Here is an 8,451-nt window from a genome sequence, read left to right as displayed (position 1 = left end):
ATTAGGGCACTAATCTTAGAGTCTTGTCTCCCCGTAAGAAGGGGAGGCTAGCTCTGAACCAACCTCTCTAAAGCAGACAGAGGGTGGCACAACCTTGTTGAGGATAGCAAAAACCTTTGACATTGGGGAACGAACCCCATCAACTCCAACAGTCATCTCCAACAGTAAGCCTATCGAATTACCGTTGCACCCCAGAATCTCGACATTTGTGGTTATTGATGTGCCGTTCTTGGACATCCATAAGGTTTCCCAGATTTTAGTAATACACCGTTTTTTATATACCTAGTGGTTAGTTCAACTGGAAGGTATAAACCAGCCAAATGATCCCCGCTGGGTGCTCGATTTTAGTTAGTTAGGCATTTTAGTTAACTATGTTAATAAGGCTGTTGAATCCAATCCCGCCATTTTCGTCCGAAGTCTTCATAGAACGCAAGTTCGTTATCTATGACCGAATGAAACATATAACTTTTTATGAACTATTATAAGCTATTTAGAACATTTTTATTATGGAATTGTAGCTATAGCTTTTCTTTACTTTTATTAAACGTGATTGTAGTCACAGTTTAAGTACCGGACCAGGATGGTAATTTTATTTAGTTAGTTAGGCTACTATTAAAAGGAAAACATAAGTTTTTTTCTTACTATTACCTTACCTTTTGATTCGGATCGTTCTTTATATGCATTGCTCTCCTTTCTTCGATCGCTTACTGTACTTCTAGTTACCAACCTTGTTTATTATTCTACATAATCTGTGGTTATAAATCTTAGTATTCAATAGATATTTAAAATTGAAATGAATACGCTGGCACATACTACAAAACCAGAGTTTATTAAATATAAAACCTCCACATTACCGCTGTTAAACGCTTGCTAGCTGCTTGCGAAGAATGCAGGATATACCGCCATGTTGGTCTGGTAGCCAGTTCCTACATGCTTACTCCATACCATTTAATCTAAGGCTTCTATGCAGCAACGTTTCCAACGATAAAAAACTCTAGCCGACATCTTAACCTCTCCAATGCAGATTTTTCTGTATTTTACAATTGATAAATGAGTCACACCTAGCGTGCTATAATGACTAATTGTTGAAAATAATTTAGGCTAAACCTAATTTTAATGATTAGGGACCCGATTCAAAGTATATACATTTTCAAAGCTCGTAAATTACATACTAAGGATTTTCATGGTCCCCTCGCCCGAACAATGAGACTGGGAAATAACTTCTGCCACCTCGTCGATCTTTTTCACGACAGTGCTTCGACCATCCGGGGAAGAATGCTGGCATCCCTCCGCGGTCTTGTGTAGATACACAATTTCTAATCTTCACATGTTGTATGGTAATTTATTTCATTGTTATGCTTGTTAGCCCTCATATTGATTGTTGTGTTCCTGAATAGTTTACTGCTTTGTTGTTATGTATTATGCCGTTTGTTGTTACTATTTACTTGTATTATTAATTGTTATATTTAATCATTTATGTTGTTGTTTTTGTTAGATTGTTATCACTGTCAACTTTATTGTTATTTAACTCAATGTTTCTTTCTTTCAGTTGATATTTAAATATTTATATATGTATACTACCCGCTTGTACTTTCGCTTGTTTGCCGTTGGAATGTAATAAAAAAAAGAGAATGAAGGAAAGGTTTACCGGTAGTACAGTGTAATGGACCAGTTTTACAAAGGGTGTATGTATAATTTCAAAGAATAAAAACCGAATCTACCATCTAACCGTGTGAGAAGACAGCGTGGTCACGAAGAGCAAGCAGGAGTGTCCTTTTATGAAATAATACTACACATTATCAGTGCACAGGCTTGGATGAGTTCACTTCCAAGCGCAACGAACACGTTTGTGATGTATGAAACTAGTTTGAACTGTGAATAGATAACAATTACTTTAATATACAGTAAAGATACTTCCTGTTCAACATCTATTTATTTACAAAGTCTTAAGAATATTTTATCTTAAAAGTGGAAACACTGGAACAACAAATTTAATGCACAATACAAGAAGTGGATCAAATAGAATATTCAAACTTCCAAAAGTTACAAAAAGTATTTTTTAAACAATCTTTCCAATATATAGGGCCTAAATACTTTAATCAATTACCACATGAGGTAAAAAGTTGTATTAAACTTAAAAATATTTTCCGGAAAATTAAAAGAGTGGTTATTTTTAAAACAAGATGTAGACTTTATGAATGTTTGCTTGGTATAAATTCTGTACATATGTCGAAACTAGTTTAATTTTTTTTCTCGTCTGTTGTTTTATTTTTCTTCTAAAAATTGTAAGTATAAGTACGTATACTATGTGAGAAATGTTAAGTTGAACTGCAGTACCACCTATTATAGGAATATAATCTGTACATATATTATTTATTTTATAAGTAAACCAAGCGCCACAGAGAGTGTCTTTGGATGTATCGAGACTGGACTCATTTATCATTTTTGTACTGTGTATTTATATAATTAGTTTAAGGATGTTGTAAATTTGTTTATATTTAATAATTCTCACTGGCCACACATACTTGTAACTGTGGTCAGTTATTTCCAAGGACATATTATGTTATATTCATGTAAATTAACGAATGGAAAATAAAAATTATTATTATTATTATATGCGTAATCAAGTAGAAATATTATTTTTGAATTTTCTGTTAAATACAAATACCGGCGAAAATTAACTTGAGGTTTCCGAGCTGATGTCCACTTTACTTTCCTATTTGTTATAAAAACTTATAAGAAAAAGTTACAGCAAACAAAGTAAACCAAACTTCGGAAGATTCAGCCCAAACGTAATGGTGGCGTTTAAACCTTTCTATTTCGGTTGGGGCAATCTTTTCTAAGCGTGGTTCCCTGCATTACTTTCTACCTATTAAGATTTTCTGCCGAATGGACAAGGAGTTCCCCTGAGAGAGTAAAAGGTGGGTATGCGACTAGAGAAATTTCATTCGTGGGTCACATTGAGCTGTAACTTTTTCATATCTTAAAAAAATGTGAATAAAATATTATTATTGTAAGATACTATATATCGTTTGAAAAATATTATTGCTCGAAAATACGAAAAAAACCAGTTGACATTTTTGAACCCCCCGTTAAATTAGATTCAAGCTATGACAAGCGGTGCTGGAAATATCGGGATTTGAAGGGACATTTTCATGGACAAAACTACTATTGTTAAGGAGGTTTTAGATATTTTTTGAGAGATCAAACATTAAACATTTCAGGTAAACAGGCATTTTCCAGTGGTCTAACGGTGTCAATTACAGTGCCTCTAGATGTGGTTTATAATCGATATAACTGAGTGACTTAGTTACAAATACCGCTGCATAGTACATGTAATATGGTTCAAAATGTGGTAAAACAATGCTCGGCTGAGTGTTAACGTTATCAATCACTCAAGGGGGTAGAAATTTAATTTTGTATAGATACCTAGAAAATCAAACTGCTCTGGCCAGTTGAGCAAAGTTTCAAGTATATACTTGGAATTTCCCATAACCCTTTATTTTTATATAGGTGACACTCAGTTTGATGATGCTGTGTGTCACTCAACAGGATTTAGCTGATCGTTAGTAAATATTTTTACATTGATCTTATCAATATCCAAGACTACAACGAATACAAGCAGAATAGATGAATGCGTAAGTAAACATACTGAGAACAGTCATATGGGATTTAACGTGCGGTATAACAGCAGATGTAGCTTTGCTACCATAAAATATGCAACATAATCTTTTGGTAACTTCGTTACTAAAACTTGTACTAATTACCATAATCACTATAAAACCCAATCTAATGAAAAAATTGTTGCTATCACGAGAAGGATTTGATCTCTGAAGACCTAAATTTTTGCATGAAACTTTATTTTTATATACATATTAGTTATGTGATGGTGCATTTCCAACAGTAGTATTTGGCCAAACATTACCAAAGCATATAACCGTAGATAAAAACATACTCCTGTTAATAGATAAATATCTAATTAAAATTAAACTCTCTGTGCTGGTACCACACCTCGTGCCACCTTTTATTCAGTCAGGGTGTACCTTAAAGATACGTTGTTTTAATTCCAGAACAGCAATCTTGTTAAATGGAAAAACACACATTCTTCTTTTTAACTTATCTTCCACAACAACAATAAAAACAATTTCAGCAACATCTGTTGTCTGATCTGATGGTTACAACAAACTACGTGTTCATTCCGGCAGTCTGTGTTACGAAGGAGGGCCTCTTCAGCTCAATTTTCTGCAAATAATAAAAATAGCTTTAGCATGCCTCTTTTGGAGTCAGAAAACTTAAACTGCACAGTAAGAACAACACTATTACTTTTTCTGTTTTCATTATATTCAATTCATACTTAATTATTGCTATAAGTTTAAGTATGTTCAGACATGAGCTCTTTTATACCGTGTTAGTTTAGGCAAACTTGTTACACATGCTGTTTAAAACAGATGACTTACTGACAACGATTTCATTCAAACAGTTTCTCGTACATTTTACGTTTTCAATTGCAAAATCAATAAAGAAATAAGTTCTCATCTAACGGAACATGATTACAATGAGGTCATAGATAACCTAAATTCTTTACCACTGTATTCACCGGTCTTCATTATCTTGAAGGGAGAGAGTCGCAGTTGATTGACTTGGTGAGGAACTGCTACTTGGTTCTGTGTCTGTTGTCATAGCTGACAGAAGCTCGTCTACGTCCAGCTATCGCTTGGACCACAGCCGCCTGGATCCTATGGTTCGTGTTCTGCCGTGTCCTTATGATATTATACAGGGGTGCTGAAAAGTCCCGGGACGGTCTAATAACTTTTGAACTAATTACAATATAAGAACCAAAATTTACATCAAGCTTTTGCTCATATAAAACTATTATTTTATGTATTTCACCATGATATCCTGCTTATGGGGGACGTCCCGCTAGGGGTTGGTGAAAATTCTTAAATAGAAGCATAGGTCGAGTCGTACATCAAATTAAAGCTCTTTTTAATTGAAACATTTTGGCGAAAATCTGACGTAAAACAGTTGACGCATTACAAAATGGCGGACACTCAAAGATTATAAAATACAGAATTTTTCAAATGCAAACATTCTGGTTGTTAGAGAAAACTGAGACACTTAATCTTTTATTTTACTTCTTTTACTTCAAATCACTTACCAAAACAGTTATAACAAATGTTCAAAGTGTTTGCCTTCAGTTTGCTGACAATATCCCAATCGATTGTAGAACGCTGATATCGCATTGTTTATCTGGAAATTCCTTATCATAAGGTTATTACCTTCCTTAATATTGAACTGATAATTATCGTTGTTTTAAATAAAATACGGCGTCAAAAGATGGTTTTTAGCTGATAAAGAAATGATACATTTGTATTGGTTGGGGTTGAACTATTTTTTTAAACTTATGATATTAAATAAATTATTCTTCCGCTGATGAAAATACGCCTTATCGAGCGCAGATGATGGTAGCACCATCCAGATTCAACTACATTTCATATAGCTACACTTACGGACAGGCTGAAATTATGTTGCCAACTTAACAAACATTTCCTCATAACCATTATGCCTGATTTGTTTTTCGGCCTGTTTATTGGCTCTAGACTTGACGGTTCAATTATCGTTCTTGTACAAAATCTGCAAGTGAATCCAGTCAACAACGCCAATACTGGATTTTTTCCTTACAGAATCTCCCAGGTCCATAGTTTGCTGAAAACCACTTCAATATTATGTTTTTATGTAACAAAAACTATAAACGTGCAATACTCGTATATAGCCAAATAATAGTTGTTTTGTATTTAATAACGATACTTTAAAAGTCAATAATAGTTTAAAAATCACACATACATTTCATTGCATAAACTATCCGTATTTTATATATTTTTTCTATTTAGAGGTTAATGTTCACTGAAGAGGGTTAAACACCGAAATATTTGTATGTCAATAAAAACATTTTAAAAGGGTTTTAGTTACTTTTCATTACATTAATATATCCATATTTTATTCATCCCATACGGTCCCATTCATTGTTCTAATACAAGTGTCATTGGTGACTTAAGTGACTAGTCATATTCCTCTGTACTCTAACGTTGCCGATTTCATGTCGCGAACCTTCTCACTGGATCGGCTTAAGTCAATGCTTGACTACAAATGATTTTGGTGACTTCAGTGACTGGCCCTACTCCTTGGTACTTTGACGTTGCTGGTGACATTTCTCAGGTCACTAGATCGGATTTAGATTCCGCGCGACTGCAACTGACCTTTGTGACTTCAGTGGCTAGCTGTATTCCTTAGTACTTTTACTAGTCTGCCTCATGGCTCAGCCCCACTCACTGGATAGGTTTCAGTCACTGCCGAACCACAAGTGACTTTAGTGGCTGGCCCTACTCATTGGTACTCTGACTTTGCGGTATAATGGCTCAGCCCCACTCACTGGATAGGTTTCAGTCACTGCCGAACCACAAGTGACTTTAGTGGCTGGCCCTACTCATTGGTACTCTGACTTTGCGGTATAATGGCTCAGCCCCACTCACTGGATAGGTTTCAGTCACTGCCGAACCACAAGTGACTTTAGTGGCTGGCCCTACTCATTGGTACTCTGACTGACTGTGCGGTCTAATGGCTCAGCTCCACTCACTGGATAGGTTTCAGTCACTGCCGAACCACAAGGGACTTTAGTGACTGGCCCTACTCCTTGGTACTCTGACTGTGCGGTCTAATGGCTCAGCTCCACTCACTGGATAGGTTTCAGTCACTGCCGAACCACAAGGGACTTTAGTGACTGGCCCTACTCCTTGGTACTCTGACTGTGCGGTCTAATGGCTCAGCCCACTCACTGGATAGGTTTCAGTCACTGCCGAATCACAAGGGACTTTAGTGAATGGCCTTACTCCTTGGTACTCTGACTGTGCGGTCTAATGGCTCAGCTCCACTCACTGGATAGGTTTCAGTCACTGCCGAACCACAAGGGACTTTAGTGACTGGCCCTACTCCTTGGTACTCTGACTGTGCGGTCTAATGGCTCAGCCCACTCACTGGATAGGTTTCAGTCACTGCCGAATCACAAGTGACTTTAGTGACTGTCCCTACTCCTTGGTACTGAACGCCGGAATTTGAAAACAATCAAGTGAGATAGTCTTATTCTGTTATATTCATACTTATAGATCTGAAATTATTGTGCATCCGCCTTTATCAAAGCCTTTTACCCGGCATATGATGTCGCGTATTGTTATCGTTGTTACCGACAGCTAAAATTTTAAGCGTAAACTATTCAATGATTACTGTCTAATGATACTTAATACTTAACAGTTTTTAAACCTAAATAGTTTTTCCATTTGTTATGCTTCAACTTTACTTGTGACAAATGGCTGATATTTTTTAAATAAAGTGTCCACCATTAAAACACGTGATTAAATATTAACACTATAAAATAATGTAAAGTGGTTTATACAAGTACATAAACCATGGCTGTGATGACAGTTTTGAAATTAATCAATGAGACAAACACAATATTTAGGGCATTTGTAAAAGATACAGCGAAACCAGTTGTAATGGTATATATTTTACAACATATGCTAGACATATAATAATATGTAGTTCCAGAAGTAAGTTTCGTAGTATTAGACACCGAATAATTGCAAACATTTTGACTGGCAATAAATACTTACAATTAATAGGAGCATGGTTCAGACTGATATTTTCATGTTTACTTCAGTTGGATGATAGAGACACGGCATTCATTATCAGGGCACTCATTCGTTTCTATGCAAACATTGACATATCTACTCGGCAAAATAAATATTTGCTCTTTTACAAATAAAACAAATTACAAATCAATTCATTTTTCTTGACTCGTTCTCAGTCAGTGATTCCCCTAGGCAAGTAAAGCAGAATAAAATATTGAGCGTGTCTCATCATAAAGCTGAGTTTTAATTATAAAAAATGACATGTCGCCAATAACAAGAGTGCAGAAACAACACATCGGTTAGTTATATTGTGTTCAAATGAGTCTAAAAATCCCGTTTCTCTTTTTTCTTAAATATTACAAACAACTCTTATATTCACAGTTGGAGTGGATTGCAACCTATCTAATGTGTAATTTTATTATATATGATAAATGCCTTATCTAGATACATTAAAAGTGGTACTAAAAAGGTAAAAGTGGTAAAAGTGGTAAAGTAACAGTAGTACCTCAGGTTGTTTAATAGCTGGCATTGCAAGTTTTAATGAAAACTGAGTATGGTAAAATGCGAAAGATCAACTAATAATCCTACTAGGGGATTTTAAACAGTTAAAATTATTGTTTGAACCAACTTAGTAATATGAGAAACAGATATAAATTAGAAATGTTGTTGATTCAAACCTGTGTGAGACAAAAGCACTTTTATCTGCACAGTTGACTTTTACTGTATCTTCTTCCTATACAGGATGATAAGATGAACCCTTGGGCTGTAA

At 35.3% G+C, this 8,451-nt stretch overlaps 1 long non-coding RNA gene across 1 annotated transcript; it reads right to left on the bottom strand.

Annotated features, from left to right (window-relative positions):
- Positions 1-527: 527 nt before the first annotated feature.
- LOC124366097 lies at positions 528-7,779 on the bottom strand. Its single transcript, XR_006922777.1, has 3 exons — positions 7,665-7,779; positions 4,586-4,782; positions 528-4,242 (listed from the first exon to the last, which is right to left on the bottom strand). It is a non-coding gene; the product is annotated as an uncharacterized LOC124366097 (long non-coding RNA).
- Positions 7,780-8,451: the final 672 nt, after the last annotated feature.

The sequence above is a fragment of the Homalodisca vitripennis genome, chromosome 7 (genome assembly GCF_021130785.1).
Source record: "Homalodisca vitripennis isolate AUS2020 chromosome 7, UT_GWSS_2.1, whole genome shotgun sequence".
Taxonomy (NCBI): Eukaryota; Metazoa; Arthropoda; class Insecta; order Hemiptera; family Cicadellidae; genus Homalodisca; species Homalodisca vitripennis.
This window is presented reverse-complemented; position numbering and strand designations above follow the sequence as displayed.